This window comes from Chiloscyllium plagiosum, unplaced genomic scaffold, assembly GCF_037043375.1.
Source record: "Chiloscyllium plagiosum isolate Xiang-an unplaced genomic scaffold, Cpla_swu_hap1 HiC_scaffold_7, whole genome shotgun sequence".
NCBI lineage: Eukaryota > Metazoa > Chordata > Chondrichthyes > Orectolobiformes > Hemiscylliidae > Chiloscyllium > Chiloscyllium plagiosum.
In genome coordinates this window covers 106,192,321-106,211,404 of record NW_028270145.1, presented here as the reverse complement: position 1 = coordinate 106,211,404, position 19,084 = coordinate 106,192,321, and the positions used below count along the sequence as shown (strand labels likewise).

The 19,084-nt window shown below is 44.6% G+C and overlaps 1 long non-coding RNA gene across 1 annotated transcript in view; it reads left to right on the top strand.

Annotated features, from left to right (window-relative positions):
* The window catches only part of LOC148149676 (uncharacterized), a 141,530-nt gene extending 122,452 nt beyond the window's left edge, over nucleotides 1-19,078 (top strand). Inside the window, exon 3 of the long non-coding RNA XR_015757732.1 lies at nucleotides 18,528-19,078. This is a non-coding gene — a long non-coding RNA (uncharacterized LOC148149676). The remainder of the gene's footprint in view (nucleotides 1-18,527) is intronic.
* Nucleotides 19,079-19,084: the final 6 nt, after the last annotated feature.

The following is a 19,084-nucleotide window of genomic DNA, read 5'->3' as shown; positions in this document are numbered from 1 at the left end:
AAGAAGGACGGATTGCACCTAAATTGGAAGGGGACTAATATACTGGCAGGGAGATTTGCTAGAACTGCTTGGGAGGGTTTAAACTAGTAAGGTGGGGGGGTGGGACCCAGGGAGATAGTGAGGAAAGAGATCAATCTGAGATGGGTACAGCTGACAACAGAAGTGAGTCAAACAGTCAGGGCAGGCAGGGACAATGTAGGACTAATAAATTAAACTGCATTTATTTCAATACAAGGGGCCTAACAGGGAAGGCAGATGAACTCAGGGCATGGTTAGGAACATGGAACTGGGATATCATGGCAATTACTAAAACATGGCTCAGGGATGGGCAGGACTGGCAGCTTAATGTTCCAGGATACAAATGCTACAGGAAGGATAGAAAGGGAAGCAAGAGAGGAGGGGGAGTGGCATTTTTGATAAGGGATAGCATTACAGCTGTGCTGAGGGAGGATATTCCCGGAAATACATCCAGGGACGTTATTTGGGTGGAACTGAGAAACAAGAAAGGGATGATCACATTATTGGGATTGTATTATAGAGCCCCTAATAGTCAGAGGGAAATTGAGAAACAAACTTGTAAGGAAATCTCAGCTATCTATAAGAATAATAGGGTGGTTATGATAGGGGATTTTAACTTTCCAAACATCGACTGGGACTGCCATAGTGTTAAAGGTTTAGATGGAGAGGAATTTCTTAAGTGTGTACAAGACAATTTTCTGATTCAGTATGTGGATGTACCTACGAGAGAAGGTGCAAAATTTGACCTACTCATGGGAAATAAGGCAGGGCAGGTGACTGAAGTGGGGGAGCACTTTGAGGCCAGCAATCATAATTCTATTTGTTTTAAAATAATGATGGAAACAGATAGACCAGATCTAAAAGTTGAAGTTCTAAATTGGAGAAAGACCAATTTTGACGGTATTAGGTAAGAACTTTCGAAAGCTGATTGGAGGCAGATGTTCGCAGGTAAAGGGACGGCTGGGAAATGGGAAGCCTTCAGAAATGAGATAACAAGAATCCAGAGAAAGTATATTCCTGTCAGGGTGAAAGGAAAGGCTGGTAGGTACAGGGAATGCTGGATGACTAAAGAAATTGAGGGTTTGGTTTAGAAAAAGAAGGAAGCATATGTCAGGTCTAGACAGGATAGATGAGTGAATCCTTAGAACAGTATAAAGGAAGTAGGAGTATACTTAAGAGGGAAATCAGGAAAGCAAAACGGGGACATGAGATACTTTGGCAAATAGAATTAAGGAGAATCCAAAGGTGTTCACAAATATATTAAGGACAAAAGGGTAACTGGGGAGAGAATAGAGCCCCTCAAAGATCAGCAAGGCAGCCTTTGTGTGGAGCCACAAAAAATGGGGCAGATACTAAATGAATATTTTGTATCAGTCTATACAAGATATAGACTGTAGGGAAATAAATGGTGACATCTTGCAAAATGTCCAGATTACAGAGGAGGAAGTGCTGGATGTCTTGAAATGGTTAAAGGTGGATAAATCCCCAGGACCTGATCAGGTGTACCCAAGAACTCTGTGGGAAGCTAGAGAAGTGATCGCTGGGCCTCTTACTGAGATTTTTGTATCATCGATAGTCACATGTGAGGTGCCGGAAGACTGGAGGTTGGCAAACATGGTGCCACTGTTTAAGAAGGGCAGTAAAGAAAGGCCAGGGAACTATAGACCAGTGAGCCTGACCTCGGTGGTGGGCAAGTTGTTGGAGGGGATCCTGAGGGACAGGATGTACATGTATTTGGAAAGGCAAGGACTGATTCGGGATAGTCAACATGGCTTTGTGCGTGGGAAATCATGTCTCACAAACTTGATTGAGTTTTTGAAGAAGTAACAAAGAAGATTGATGAGGGCAGAGCAGTAGATGTGATCTATATGGACTTCAGTAAGGCGTTCAACAAGGTTCCCCATGGGAGACTGATTAGCAAAGTTAGATCTCACGGAATACAGGGAGAACTAGCCATTTGGATACAGAACTGGCTCAAAGGTAGAAGACAGAGGGTGGTGGTGGAAGGTTGTTTTTCAAACTGGAGGCCTGTGACCAGTGGAGTGCCCAAGGATTGGTGCTGAGCCCTCTATTTTTTGTCATTTACATAAATGATTTGGATGAGAGCATGAGAGGTACAGTTAGTAAGTTTGCAGATGACACCAAAATTGGAGGTGTAGTGAACAGCGAAGACGGTTACCTCAGATTACAACAGGATCTGGACCAAATGGGCCAATGGGCTGAGAAGTGGCAGATGGAGTTCAATTCAGAAAAATGCGAGGTGCTGAATTTTGGGAAAGCAAATCTTGGTCAGGTCCGAGGGAGTGTTGCTGAACAAAGAGACCTTGAAGTGCAGGTTCATAGCTCCTTGAAAGTGGAGTCACAGGTGGATAGGATAGTGAAGAAGGCGTTTGATATGCTTTCCTTTATTGGTCAGAGTATTGAGTACAGGAGTTGGGAGGTCATGTTGCAGCTGTACAGGACATTAGTTAGGCTACTGTTGGAATATTGCGTGCAATTCTGATCTCCTTCCTATCAGAAAGATGTTGTGAAACTTGAAAGGGTTCAGAAAAGATTTACAAGGATGTTGCCAGGGTTGGAGGATCTGAGCTACAGGGAGAGGCCGAACAGGCTGGGGCTGTTTTCCCTGAAGTGCCGGAGGCTGACGGATGATCTTATAGAGGTTTACAAAATTATGAGGGGCATGAATAGGATAAATAGACAAAGTCTTTTCTCTGGGTCGGGGAGTCCAGAACTAGAGGGCATAGGTTTAGGGTGAGAAGGGAAAGATATTAAAGAGACCTAAGGGGCAACCTTTTCAAGCAGAGGGTGGTACGTGTATGGAATGAGCTGCCAGAGGATGCAGTGGAGGCTGGTATAATTGCATCATTGAAGAGACATTTGGATGGGTATATGAATAGGAAGGGTTTGGAGGGATATGGGCCGGGTGCTGGCAGGCGGGACTAGATTGGGTTGGGATATCGGGTCGGCATGGACGGGTTGGACCGAAGGGTCTGTTTCCATGCTGTACATCTCTATGACTCTATAACTGTCTCTCTCCGCTCCAGCCTCTAGCCCACTCCCCACCAGCACTCAGCTGGAATAAGGAACATCATCCTGCTCCAGGCCTCATTCCCCTCACACTGTTCCAGGTCTCATTCCTCTCATCCTGCTCCAGGTCTCATTCCCCTCACACTGTTCCAGGTCTCATTCCCCTCACACTGCTCCAGGTCTGCGTGGGTTTCCTCCGGGTGCTCCGGTTTCCTCCCACAGTCCAAAAATGTGCAGGCCAGGTGGATTGGCCATGCTAAATTGCCCGTAGAGTTAGGTGCAGCGGTAAATATAGGGGAATGGGTCTGGGTGGGTGCGCTTCGGCGGGTCGGTGTGGACTTGTTGGGCCGAAGGGCCGGTTTGAGGGGCTTTTGCCCGAAACGTCGATTTCGCTGCTCTTTGGATGCTGCCTGAACTGCTGTGCTCTTCCAGCACCACTAATCCAGAACCTGTTTCCACACTGTAAGTAATCTAATCTAATCTAATCTAATCTAAGTCTCGTTCCCCTCATGCTGCTCCAGGTCTCATTCCCCTCACACTGCTCCAGATCTCATTCCCCTCACACTGTTCCAGGTCTCATTCCCCTCACACTGCTCCAGGTCTCATTCCCCTCACACTGCTCCAGGTCTCATTCCCCTCACACTGCTCCAGATCTCATTCCCCTCACACTGTTCCAGGTCTCATTCCCCTCACACTGCTCCAGGTCTCATTCCCCTCACACTGCTCCAGGTCTCATTCCCCTCACACTGCTCCAAGTCTCATTCCTCTCATCCTGCTCCAGGTCTCATACCCCTCACACTGCTCCAGGTCTCATTCCCCTCACACTGCTCCAGATCTCATTCCCCTCACACTGTTCCAGGTCTCATTCCCCTCACACTGCTCCAGGTCTCGTTCCCCTCACACTGCTCCAGGTCTCATTCCCCTCACACTGCTCCAGATCTCATTCCCCTCACACTGTTCCAGGTCTCATTCCCCTCACACTGCTCCAGGTCTCGTTCCCCTCACACTGCTCCAAGTCTCATTCCTCTCATCCTGCTCCAGGTCTCATTCCCCTCGCCCTGCTCCAGGTCTCATTCCCCTCGCCCTGCTCCAGGTTCATTCCCCTCGCCCTGCTCCAGGTCTCATTCCCCTTGTACCACTCAGGGACTGCTAGAAATAAAAAAAATGAAAAGACAGAAATTAAACAGGTGGAGCAGAGGATCTCTAGGTGAAGCATCCTACTCTGCTGCCATCGTTGGTGGCAACCAATAATGTCTGCCATGAGCTCAGCTTGCTGGTTTGAATGGAAATGCAAGACAGTATTATTGGCACATTAACTGCAGGCATTCTCTTACCTTGAGTTCAACAAAGATACAGTAAAAACAATACTGTTGTTCTCTTACACCTCATTCGATTGGATTCCCTACAGTATGAAAATAACAAGTCCACACTGACCCTCCAAAGAGTAACCCACCCAGACCTATTCCCCTACCCTATATTTATCTGTGACTAATGTTCCTAACACTATGGGCAATTTAACATGGCCAAATCCCCTAATCTGCACATCTTTGGATTGTGGGAGGAAACCGGAGCGCCTGGAGGAAACCCAAACAGACACAGGGAGAATGTGCAAACTCCACACAGACAGTTGCCTGAGGCTGGAATCAAACCCGGTGTTGTGCGGCAGCAGTTTTAACCACTGAGCCACCATGCCACCCTAAGGGTGGTGCTGAGATTGGATGTTGAAGACAGTATAGAGGTATAGCTATGAAAAGATGAACACAGGAATGTTCAAAAGCCACAGGAATCCATTACAATAAGTGCTGGGTAAGTCACAATGGCTGCACATTTTCCTCTGCCAGTGACTGTCAAAATTAAGGGTGATGTAAAGCAGATCTGGCAGATTTTCCACCGTGAAATTGTATCAGATTTGGTTATCAAGCCAGATCAGTTATGCTTTTATTACTGCTGGGGATAGAATGTTGTAAAGTTATTACATCCCTAATTTCTCCAAAGAACGAAAATGTTACTGTAGAAATATTGACAGCCTTGAAGGCACACTTTGAACCTAAATTGAATATTGTGTGTTCAGTATGAGAACTTGAGGTGATGAAGAGCCGAGAGATTGATATGTGACGACATGAATATGGCTCATTGAATCCTCTGAATGTGGCCGTTTGAAAGCTGATTTCAGCAAATATGGATTTATTTCTAACTAGAGCAATCTTACAACGACAAGAAGAGAAACGGATTCTTAAAGAAGCTATAAACACATGTGAAAGGTCTGAGTTTGTAAATACTGTGGAAACATGGAGAATAGATGGGTTTGTCCACAACATGGAGAAGCAATGCATTGAAAAGCAGCTGAGACCTTTTAAATGTAACAATGTGGAGAAATATGATAAATATCCACAGAAATTCCAGCAGAAAGATCAAGGCTGATGACAAGTTGCAAATATTGCGAAGGTCATCACATGGAGCTAAAGGAAGCAAACCCGGCATGGGGGATACGGTGTTTTAAGTGCAAAATGTGAAATGACTTTATACACAAATATTTAACTGTGAAGAGCCTCACAGCACCAGAGACCCTGTTTCAATTCCAGCCTCCCGTGGCTCTCTGTGTGGAGTTCGCACATTCTCCATGTGTGTGCGTGGGTTTCTTCCGGGTGCTCTAGTTTCCTCCCACAATCCAAAGATGTGAAGCTTAGGGGAATTGGTCATGCTAAATTGCCCACAGTGTTCAGGGATTTGTAGGTTATGTGCGTTAGTTAGGGAAAATGTAGAGTAATAGGTAGGGGAATGGGTCTGGATGGGAAACTCTTTGGAGGGTCGGTATGGACTTGTTGGGCCAAATGGCCTGTTTCCACAGTGCAGGAATTCTATGATTCTAAAACAAACAAGCCGCTTGAGACAATTGCAACAGAAATGGCGGATAATAATTCGATGAAATCGAGTGTGGGTCATGGAGAAATTTCAGAGAATTCAACCTGTACCTTAGACAAGGTTGGCAACTACAAGTCTAAATGACTAATAGTTTGTAACTATTGATCTTAGCATTGAACGAGTGTGATGTGTCAGCTAGTCACTTGTATAGAGTCATAGGTAACACCTATTCCGACAAGTCCTGATGAACCTAATCCAACAGTCACTGCATCAGAGGTCTGATTAGTTTTCCTTCATGTGAATCAGAGTACCAAGCTGTGCATTCAGAGCATGCACAGATCAACTGGCAGAGGTCTTCTTGGACATCTTCAACCTCTCCCTGCAGCAGGCCACTGTCCCTGGCTGTTTCAAAGGGCCAACATCAGCCCTGTGCTTAAGAAGGCTCATGCAGCATGTCTCAATGACTACCGCCCAGTGGCCCTAACTTCGGTGGTCATCAAGTGCTTTGAAAGGCTGGTCATGGCATTAATCATCTCTGCCTCCCCACTACTCTTGACCCACTCCAATTTGCCTACCGGACCAACAGATCCATGTCAGATGCCATATCTCTTGCCCTTCACTCCTCCCTAGAACATCTTCACACCAAGAACAGCTACATAAGAATCCTACTCATTGACTACAGTTCAGCCTTCAACACTATTATCCCCTTGAAGCTGATGACTAAACTTAGTGATCTCAGACTAAGCCCCACTCTCTGCAACTGGATCCTCAGTTTCCTGACCCACAGGCCACAATCAGTGAAGATTGGGGACAATATTTCATCCTCATTAACACTCAACACTGGAGCCCCCCAGGGCTGTGTACTCAGCCCCCTACTGTTCTCACTGTATACCCATGACTGCGTCACCAAATACCAGACTAATGTCATTTACAAGTTCGCTGATGACACCACCATAGTCGGTCGAATCTCAGATGGCAACGAAACAGACTACAGATGAGAGGTGGAAGACCTGGAAAAATGGTGCACTGAGAACAACCTAGCTCTCAATGCTGGCAAAACCAAGGAACTCATTATTGACTTTCGGTGGGATGTTACTCATGCTCCCCTACACATTAACAGCACAGAGTTGGAATGAGTGGAGAGTGTCAAGCTCCTGGGAGTGATCATCCACAATAAGTTTTCTGGGACTCTTCATGTGGACGCACTGGTTACAAGGGCCCAACGTCTCTTCTTCTCAGGCAGTTGAGGAAATTTGGCATGATGGCAAATATCCTTGCCAACTTTTATAGGTGTGCCATCAAGAGCATTCTGACTGGATGTATCACTACCTGGTATGGCAACTGTACCATTCAAGATCGGACACAGTTACAGAGAGTGGTGAACTCGACCCAGACAATCACAAAGGCCAACCTCCCATCTATAGAATCCATTTACCAGGATCGCTGTCAAGGCAAGACCGCCAGCGTTCTCAAAGATCCATCCCAACCTGGCAATGCTTTTCTGCAACATCTACAATTGGGGAGAAGGTACAGAATCCTGAACACACACGCACCAGCCGGTTTCGAAACAGTTTCTACCCTACTGTTGTTAGAGTACTGAATGGACTCACAAACTCATAGCATTCACCTGTACCTGTGTTTCTGTTCAACCGCTGTTTACCTATCATTTACTTATCTATGCTATTTAACTATGTGATCTGCCTGTATTGTTCGCAAGATAAAGCTTTTGAATGTGCCTCAGTACACATGACGATAAATGCAATGCAATTCAATTCATAAAATGCCAACAAGTGCAGTTAGACATCCTTCAGTACTTTGAGTCTGCACTGACCCTCCAAAGAACATCCTCAGCACACCCACTGTGTACCTGTAACCTTGCTTTTCCCATGACTAATCCATTCAGCCTGTGTATCCCTAGATAGTTTAGGGCAACTTAGCATGGCCAATCTATCTAACCTGCACAGTTTTGGACTGTGGGAGGAAACTTGAGCACCTGGAGCAATCCCATGTGGACACAGGGAGACCATGCGGACTCCAAATAGTTAGTCACCCAAGGCTGGAATCTAAGCCAGGTCCCTCATGCTGTGAGACAGCAGCGCTAACCACTGAGCTATTGTTCCACTTCCTGTAACTTTATGGTCTTCATAGACCTGTGGAAAGTTACACCAGGCGACGATCTCATTGTGAAAGCCTTGGAGGTAATTTCGAGACTCTGTGATGGAACGATGCAAACCACATGATGGCAAATCAGCCTGACATCCCAATGCAATGACAAGACTGGAGATCTCAAATTCCAGATATCAGACACAAAGCTAAAGCCAGTTGTCTCAGAAGAAGAAAGTTGAGCGCTCAGAGTAGTAACCTGAAACGTGTCAGAGGAGATTTCCAGCATTTCACATTGGCTGAGTGAACAGAGAAACAAACAGCGAGAGACGGAAACTAAAGGAAAGCGGTTTCTAAAGGGTGATGGGGCGGTTCAGTAGTTAGCACTGCTCTCTCACAGCACCAGGGACCCAGGTTTGATTCCAGCATTGGGTGACTGTCTGTATAGAATATGCTCATTCTCTCTGTGTCTGCACTGGTTTCCTCTGGATGCTCTAGTTTCCTCCCACAGTCCAAAGATGTGCAGGTTGGGTAGATTGGCCATGGAAAATGCAGGGTAAGAGGAACAGGGTGGGTTTGGGTGGGATGCTCTTTGGAGAGTTGATGCTGAATGGCATCTTTCCTCATTGTCGGGATTCTAGGAAGGTAACAGTATAAATTAGCTGAGAAGATTTCAAAACAAATCCAGCGAGCATCGCATTCCAATCAGCAGATGTTTGAGGAAAAGCCAACAATCAGTATGTGTGCCTTGCATTTAAAGAGAAGGAATAATGAAGTTTTACTAATGCATGAGAAAGGTTACATACTTAGGGCTGATTTGGGTAACTCAGTGTAAATTGGACATGCATTCTGTTATTTGCCTTTTTTTCAGTGAAAAGTAGATGGAATTATTTAGTTGGAAATGCAATACTGCACCAATGTCCTTCCTGGCTTGCTGTAGTTATGATATGCACTCACTGCAGTCATCCATTTTACATCAAATTCAAGTCCTCTTGTTGTGCAGTGGTAGTGTCCCAATGCCTGAAACAAGAGACCTGGGTTCAAGTCCCTACCTGTTCCAGAGGTATGTAATAACATCGCTGAACAGGTTTACATGGAAAATAGATTATATTTTTAAAAAGTACAAACAAGGCTGGCATCCTGTGAGTTTAAATCAGAGTGGTGCTGGGAAAGCACAGCAGGTCAGGCAGCATCCGAGGAGCAGGAAAGTTCCTGATGAAAGGCTTTTGCCTAAAACGTTGATTTTCCTGCTCCTCAGATGCTGCCTGACCTGCTGTACTTTTCCAGCACCACTAATCTGAACTCTGGTTTCCAGCATCTGCAGTCCTCACTTTTGCCTGTATCCTGTGAGCTTGTAATAATGTTTTGTTAAAGTTTTTCGATTTTGTTTGGGGTAGCAATGTGTTGAAAGTACAAGTTGATTCTGTCACAGTAAGTGACACTAAGCACTCAGAATCCTGATGGAACAGGCTAATCATTGGGTTGGCTCTTTAACCAGACAGACTTCAGGACTGTGAAATAAACAAGGTGCAAAAACAATGAGATATAAGTTAGAGGGAATGGGTGCACCCGGAGGAAACCCACGCAGACACGGGGAGATCATGCAAACTCCACACAGACAGTCACCCAAGGCTGAAATCGAACCCAGGTCCCTGGCGCTGTGAAGCAGCAGTGCTAACCACTGACTTCTTTTCAACTATCTGGCCCTCCTGTGTGTCACTAATCTCTGTCTTTGATGGCATCAACAGGACACTCAAGCTAAGTTTGATAGTTCACGACCTCCCTGTTCTGTGTGACTGTGAGGTGAGCTTCTTACCTATTTCTGGTTTGGATATGGTCAAGACTACATTCTTCTACCTCCTTAGATTTGCACAATATCTCTTGCTATCACTTTAAAAATCAAATCCACAACTTCACCGAGAGAATTATTGTCCAAACTCACTCTCGTTCAAGGTATCACTCTTCTTTGAGCTCAGCATAACATTGCTCTGTTGCACAATGACACGCTAACCCATTTCAAACTGCCACTTTTCCCATACCCTATCAGATTTTATGACCTTTCCCTGTCATAGCCAATGGAATTCTCATATGTAAAAACAGAAAGTTCTAGAAAAGCACAGCAGTCCTGATAGCAGCTATATAATCTCAAGGATTCACATCCTGGTCTTCAGCTCTTTTCCGAAAGTCGAGTTGAGATTAGATTAGATTAGATTTGAGTTGTAGAATAATACAAGAACAGAAGGAAGGCGTTTTGCCTGCTGCAGCTTTACAGATACAGCAGCTTGAGACAACTTGGGGGACAACCGTCCAATTTCACCCAAGAGCTCAACTTTGTCCCTTTATCTAAGGAAATTTATACTGTCATTGGAGTCAGTCCAGAGAAGGCAGATACCACGTATGGAAGGACTGTTTTATGTGAAGAAGGGGAATGTTTTGGGTTTGTACCTATTGGAATATAGAAGAATAAGAAGTGACTTCATCAATACATACAAGATTCTTAGCAGACTTGACAGGGTAGATTTGGAAAAATTGTCTCCATTTATGGGACAGTCTACAACCACAGGGCATAATCTCATGATAGGTGGTTGCATATTTAAGACAGAGATGAGGAGGAATTTATTTCCCTCAGAGAGCAGTGAATCTGTGAATTCTGTATTCCAGAGGGCTGTTGAGTATTGTTGCTAAATATATTCAAGACTGAGATAGACAGGTTTCTAATCAGCAAGGTTTGGGGAAAGACAGGAAAATGAAGTTGAAGATTATCAGACCGACCATGATCGCATTGAACAGCAGAGCTTATTTGAGGGGCTGAATGGTCTACCTCTGCTCTTATGTCCGTGGTCTTCAAAGATATGTTCAATTCCTCTTTGAAAGGTCCTTCTGGCAGCAGCTGGCTATCTCTTGATAAGGTGACATGGTGGCTCAGTCGTTAGCACTGTTGCCTCACAGTGCCAGGGACCTAGGTTCGATTCCAGCCTCAGGTGACTGTGTGGAATTTGTACATTCTCCCGGTTTCTGCTAGGTGCTCTGGTTTCCTCCCACTGTCCAAAGATGTGCAGGTTAGGTGGATTAGCCATGCTAAATTGATCATAGTGTGCCGGCTTGGTGAGTTAGCCATGGGGAATGCAGGGGTGTATCTGGGTGTGATGCTCTTTGGAGGATCAGTATGGACTCGATGGGCCAAATAGTCTGCTTCCACACTGTAGGGATTCTATGATTTGCACAGTTCTGTGTCAAGCATTATCTGATGTTCCATAGTAGCCCCATTCTGCAATAGCAGTCTCTGCTGCTTTTTCCTGCAATGGAAGACAACGAAGATAAGTTCACCATTAGTCCCAGTGGTCTGCTCTCTCATTCAAGACCAACAACTTGTGTTGGGTTGACCTGAGGATCAGCACTTTTTTTAAATTCACTCGTGAGACAAAGCCATTGCTGTCTGGCCCAGCATTAATTGTCCTTCCCTAGTTGCCCTCGAGAAGGTGAGGATGAGCTGCCTTCTTGAACCTCTGCAGTCCACATGTTGTAAGCTGACCCCTAATACTCTGACGGAGGGAGTTCCAGGATTTTGACCCAGCAACACTGAAAGAATGATGATATATTTCCAAGTCAGAATAGTGAATGGCTCAGAGGGGAACTTGCAGGTGGAGGTGCTGCTGCCCACGTCCTTCTAGATGCAAGTTTGGAAGGTGCTGTCTGAGGATCTTTAGTGAATTTCTGTAGTGCACCTTGTAGACAGTACACATTGCTGCTACTGAACGTCGTTGGTGGAAGGAATAGATGCCAATCAAGTGGGTTGCTTTGTCCTGGGTGGTGTCAAGCTTCTTGCAGGCAAGTGGGGAGTATTCCATCACACTTCTGACATGTACCTTATAGATAGTGGACAGGTGTTGGCCCTGGGACACTACCCTGACGAATTCCTGCAGAGATATCCTGGAGCTGAGATAACCGACCTCCTACAATCATGACCATCTTCGTATATGCCAAGAATGTCTCCAACTAACTGAGAGTTTGCCCCCGCTTCCATCAACACTGGTTTGCTTGAGGCCCTGGTGGAACCCAAACTGGGCATCACTGTAAGCGCTGTTAGAGTGCAGGAAATGCGGCAGCCAATTTGGACACAATAAATTCCTGCAGGAGTGAGGCACAATCAAGAATGTAGACTCTCCATGATAACCTCAGCCAGTATTAGAATCAAACCTGTACTGTTGGCATCACGAATCAGCCATCCAGCCAACTGAGCTAACCAATGGTTCACCACTTTTTTGTTTGAGGACAATTCAGGATGGGTGCTCAGCTGGGCTCACCAATGATGCCCATATCCTGTGAATGAATTTAAAAATGAAAAAAGTAATCTTGAATGGTTTGTCATACTTAACCAATACCATTGCCCTTAATGTTTTTGGGAATTTCTTAATCATATCCTAAAGACACCAGAGGGGAGATGATGACCTCCCAGGATTATCACTGGACTGTTAAAGGACAGCAGTTCAGACAGCATCCAAGGAGCAGGAAAATCGACGTTTCGGGCAAAAGCCCTTCATCAGGAATACAGCTGTATTCCTGATGAAGGGCTTTTGCCCGAAACGTCGATTTTCCTGCTCCTTGGATGCTGTCTGAACTGCTGTGCTTTTCCAGCACCACTCTAATCCAGAATCTGGTTTCCAACATTTGCAGTCATTGTTTTTACCCACTGGACTGTTAAATCAGAGACCCAGGCTGAGTTCGAAATCCTGCCAGCATAGATGGTGGAATTTGAATTCAATACATATCTGGAATTAAGAGTTTAATGATGATCAGGAATCCATGGTTGATTGTTGTTCAAGAAACATAGAATTCCTGCAGCATGGAAACAGGCCATTTGGCCCAACAGATCCACACCGACCCTCTGAAGAGTAACCCATCCAGCCTATCCCCCTACCTTATTGCTCAACATTGCCCATGACTAATGCACCTAACAGGGCAGGAAGCTGACATCCTTACCCGGTCTGATGTACATGTGACTCTAGCAATGTGGTTCACTGTTAACAACTGGGGATAGGCAATAAATGTTGGCCAAGCCAGTGATGCCCACGTCCTGTGAATGAATTAAAAACACTTACTCATTGTCTCCCCCCCCACCACCGTCCACACAAACTGTTCTCTGACATAAACAATCCCACGATGTCCTCTCTTGTGTCAGCTCTTGCTGCAGTAAAGAGACAGGTTTTCAACAGCTTCTCGTGTCAGCGACACTGCGAAGGGCTTTCAACCGCATGATTTAAACAAATTCTTGACGTATTTTAGTGCTGTTGCTCTGAAAAAAAAGAAAAAAAATGCCTATTGGGAAATTTAACAGGAACTTGAAACCATGACCCAAAGATTCAGAGACGAGATTGTTGCCATTGAGCCAAGAACATCTTGTAAACATTGTCTCCTCTATCGCTGGAACACATCCCCTTTTTTTGTGTACTCCAGCTGTTTTCTATCATCCTCTACCCTGGTCACCAGCTGTTTGCTTCCTTCAACTACCTCTGATTCCAGCTGTTTTCTTGATCTAATACCTTTGTACTTCAGCCATTTTCTTCTACAAGGGAAAGACTAGCACTTATATAGCGCCTTTCATAACTGCAGCATATCCCAAAGCACTCTACAGACAGTAAAGTACCTTTGGAAGTGGAAGCACTGTTAGAATGCAGGAGATGTGGCAGGCAATTTGTTCACAGTAAATTCCTACATAAAGCTGTGTGATAATTGATTATTTTTAGCTTTGTGATGTGGATAATTAAGGCAAAATCACCAGAGCCCCAGAGCAGCATGTGGGTGCTCTCTTGTTGGAGAGAGACAAGTGGTGGTGAGTTTAACCTCAGGTCTGTCATGCCTCAGGTGAGGAGAGAGTTTGAAAAAGTGGGGCTTCCAGAGTAACCTCAGCCAGTTCAGGAATAGAACCCACACTGGTGGTGTCACTCTCTATCACAAACCAGCTGTCCAACCAACTGAGCTAACCAACCCTAAGATATGGGTAAACTATTGACCAGGACATGGTGGATATCTCCCTGCCTCAGTTTAAGGTTTCATGGAAAAGTCAGTGCAGCACGAGTACCAGCCTTAGTTTTTATGTTCATAACCTGGTTTGGGACTGGGACCAACAACCTCAGATGCAAAGGTAAAACGACCACAACAGTTGAAATAAATACAATGTACTACAACTTGGCCTAGACTCGTTGGGCTCTTTCAGTGCTTCATTTCTTGGTTAAAAACCTTGTAACTTGCACTTACAAAGCACCTTTCATACAAGTGGAACTTAAGAACTTATAAGAACTTATAAGTGGATCTTATAGGAAAGATGTTGTGAAACCGGGAAGAGTTCAGAAAAGATTTACAAGGATGTTGCCAGGGTTGGAGGGTTTGAACTACAGGGAGAGTCTGGACAGATGGGCTGTTTTCCCTGGAGTGTTGGAGGCTGAGGGGTGATCTTATAGAAGTTATAGAGGCATGGAGAGAGTGAATAGCAAAGATCTTTTCCCCAGGGTAGGGAAGTCCAAAACTAGAGGGGCAAAGGTTTCAGGTGAGAGGGGAAAGATTTAAAAGGGACCTAAAGGGCAACTTCTTCCTGCAGAGGCATGACCTGCCAGAGGAAGTGGTGGGGTGTGGAACAATTACAACATTAAAAAGGCATCTGAATGTGTATAAATAGGAAGGCTTTAGATGAATTTGGGTCAAATGCTGGCAAATGGGACTAGATTAATTTAGGATATCTGGTCAGCATGGACAAATTGGACAGAAGGGGGTCTGTTTCTGTGCTGTACATCTCTCTGACTCTATAAGAACCAGGAGCAGGAGTAGGCTATTCAGCCTTTTTAGCTTGCTCCACCATTGGCTCTCCATCACATTTAATCTTATTCCTAAGTAAAAATCTGTCTGTCTCCTCCTTAAATTTATTCAGTGTTGCAGTCTCCATTGCACTGTGGGACAGTGAATTCCACAGATTCTCTATCCTTCAAGAGAAGTAATTCCTCCTTAGCTCTGTTTCAAACTGTTACCTTTATCTTAAAACTACAGCCTCTCATTCTCACTGGTCCACAAGGGGAAACATCTCTTCTGCACCCGCTTTATTGAGAATGAGATTCACAGCAGACTAATTGGTCAAAGAGATATATCTTAATGGGGGAAATAAAGAAAAAAAGACATGTTAATGAGATAATTAATATCAATGTCAAGTACAGTAGAAGCCTGGTGTCCGCAGATTCGGTTACCACGGTTTCAGTTATCTGTGATTTACCACGACCCGAAAATATTACATAGAATATTCCAGAATTAATTCTGGGGCTGCCGGGAGATAAATTTCCCATTTAAATGATGGGGTTCGCTACTATCCGCGGTAGGTTTGGAACATATCACCCATAGATACAGGAGTCACCTGTATTTTGCATTCAAGGATAAACAGATAATTCTACTTCATGATCTGCTATGGTGGGATTCAAACCCATATCTCTGAAGCATAGTCCAGGGTTCAGGATTACTAGTCCAGTAAGATTACCACTACACCACTGTATAGTGTGTACCTGGGACATCTTTGCTGACTTTGACCAACTTTGTGAAGCTGTTAAATCCTGCAATAGGTTTAGGGTTAACCCTAACCCTAACCCTAACCCTAACCCTAACCCTAACCCTAACCCTAACCCTAACCCTAACCCTAACCCTATCACAGGTCTGTGTGGTGTATCTATTTAAGGGGTAATGGTGGATATTCTCCCTAACTGTGTCATCTGTGCCTGTATTCTGGGGCACTCTACAGGGGGCTTTCTGCTCTGTGTAGGGTTGTTCTGGAGCTCCAGGGTTTAGAAATCTCCTCAACTCAACTTTTAGCATCCCAGGAGAAAAAGGATAATTAATTAGCCGTGAATAATCGTCCCTTTTGTAACAATGATGCAGCTTTCTTTCCAATTGGTGCAGGTTATGAAATAACACCTCAGAGGCCAGTATGCGGTCACCAAGCCACCCTTTATTTACACATGGACAGTCCTTGACTTTGGTACTCCCTCTTCAGAGCCAGCTCTCAGAGTGAACATAGAGTCATAGAGATGCACAGCATGGAAACAGGTCTTTCGGTCCAACTCGTCCATGCCAACCAGATATCCTAATTTATCTAGTCCCATTTGCCAGCACTTGGCCCATATCCCTCTCAACTCTTCCAATTCAAATACCTATCCAGGTGCCTTTTAAATGTTGCAATTGTACCAGCCTCCACCACTTCCTCTGGCAGCTCATTCTATACACACACCATTCTCTGTGTGAAAAAGTTGCCCATTAGGTCCCTTTTATATCTTTTCCCTCTCACCCTAAATCTATGCCCTTTAGTTCTGGACTCTCCCACCCCAGGGAAAAGACTTTGTCTATTTGTCATATCCATGCCCCTCGTTATTTTATAAACCTCTATGAGGTCACCCCTCAGCCTTCGACGCTCAAGGGAAAACAGCCCCAGCTTATTCAGACTCTCCCTACAGCTCAAATCCTCCAACTCTGGCAACATAATTGTAAATCTTTTCTGAACCCTTTCAAGTTTCACAGCATCCTTCCAATAAGAAGGAGACCAGAATTACATTCCATATTCCAAAAGTGCCTAACCAACCACTGTCACTCGTGTTCTTATCTATCAACCAGGGATTCCTGATTGAACCAGATTAACAGACTCAATCAGGAAACTCATTCTATAAGGTCCAGTTAGCTGACCTTGTTACAACCACTACAGGTTATCTTAAGCAGTGGTCTTCATCTTATAGATCAACATGTTTACCAGCTGCTCATATGTATAGGAAATGATCAACATGGAGCTAGCTGACACTGTACACTGGCTCACTTTAAGCAAGTGAATTTATAAAGCAGTCACTTTGTGACGTTGAGGTTGTTTTACAATCCTTATCTGTCCAAAATCTGGGTGGTACTGAAAAAGAAGATTCTGTAACACTCTTGAGGCTTTATGGTATTTAGGCATTGGTTTTGAAAGACTGGAAGCTGATTATCCTGGTACAGAAAGTCATTGTTTAATGAATTTAATCAAAAACTGTTGCTGTATCAAATGGTCAGGGATAGACCATTCAGACAAACAAGTGTGTTATGTCATTCAAGGGGCCATGAATGGGTGGTGTCCCAAGTGCATGACCCAGCTTAGAATCATAGAGTCATAGGGCTGTTGCAGCATGGAAACAGACCCTTCGGTCCAACTCATCCATGCTGACCAGCTATCTTGAATAAATTTAGTCCCATTTACCAGCATTTGGCCCTATTGCTCTAAACCCTTCCTATTCATATATCCATCCAAATGCGTCCTGGTGGCACGGTGGGTCAGTGGTTAGCACTGCTGCCTCACAGCACCAGGAACCCAGGTTTGATTCCAGCCTTAGGCGACTGACTGTGTGGAGTTTGTGCATTCTCCCCGTGTCTGTGTGGGTTTCCTCCGGGTGCTCCAGTTTCCTCCCACAGTCCAAAGATGTGCAGGTTGGCCATGCTGAATTGCCCCTAGTGTTAGGTGAATTAGTCAGGGGTAAATATAGGGTAGGGGAATGCATCTGGGTCGGTTACTCTTCGGAGGATCGGTTAGGCTGAAGGGCCTGTTTCCATACCATAGGGAATCTAATTTAAATGTTGCTATTGTACCAGTCTCCATCACTTCCTCTAGTAACTCATTCCATACATGTACCAGCCTCTGCGTGAAAACGTTGCCCCTTCAGTTCTTACTTAGTTTCACATCTTTGGTCACCCTTAATTAGCAAAAGTCCCACTATTGTATGTTCAGCAGCAAAGCAAAGATGAACAGTGACCTCATCTCTGTCCAGCAATTTCTATACTCTTAAAGTCCTGGTTTGAATATACCTGGGTTACTGTGAGAAATTCTCGGCATCTCTACTTAAGAGGGATATAATAACTCCAGAGGGAATGCAAATTTACCAGATTTCAAGGGGTAAATTTGGAGGCGAGATTAAATAGAAGTTGAACCCCTTGAGATATTGGAGTCTAAGAGGTGATTTGATTAAGTTTAACAAACATTTGGGCAGCAGATAGGGTAGATATAGAGAAGTTATTTTTGGCAGTTTGGAAGTGAGGAAGGAGGGCGCAAAAGGATTTTAAAGTTAGAACCAGACTCGGTTAAGGTTGAGTGAGATTTGATGGACAAGGGCGTCAAGGAAAATGGGGTGGAGGAGGAGGCTGGGGCAGAGAGGATGTTTAGTTGAGACCGCAATCAGATCTGCATGATTGAATCAAATGGCTTGTAGGGTTATCGAGCCTCTTCCTAGCAAGGGTTACACTAAACATGTTCTCATGTTAGAGTCAAAAAGTACGGTATTGGAAATGCATAGCAGGTCAGGTAGCATCCGAGGAGCAGGAAAGTTGATGTTTTGCGCATAAGCCGTTCATCAGGGTCTTTGGATGTTGCCTACCTGCTGTGCTTTTCCAGCTCCACACTTTATGAGTTAGATCTCCAGCATCTACAGTCCTCACTTTCTCCATGTTCTCATGTTTTTCTGGGTACATGACAGAGCAGAACAAGTGTCTGATGGAAGCAACATATGAACATACAAACAAGGAACAAGAGGAGACCACTTGACCCTTCATGTCTTTCCACCTTCCAATACGATCAAGGCAGAAGAGATTTCAATCCAAACACCACATTCCTGCATATTCCTGAAAATCTTTCATCCCTTTGGTAATCAAGAAACTAGAGGACACAAAAGTTTGAAAACACATTCCCACAGATTGAAGGACAGCTTCTTCTCCTCTGTTATCAAACTTATTCTTTTACTATAAATTCTGTGTTCTATGATCCTGCCTCACTAGCACCCAATGAATGAGCAACGCTCCGAAAGCCTGTCCTTCCAAATAAACCGGTTGGACTATAACCTGGTGTTGTGTGATTTTTAACTTTGTCTACCCTAGTCCAACACTGGCACCTCCACACCAAACTTATAAATAGACCTCTCATACATTAGAGTTGAACTTTCTTTGTATTTTCTCTGTAGCTGGAACATATCTTCTGTAATCTGTTCTATTACCCTGATGTACTTATGTAAGGTATGATTTGTGTGTTAGCATGCAA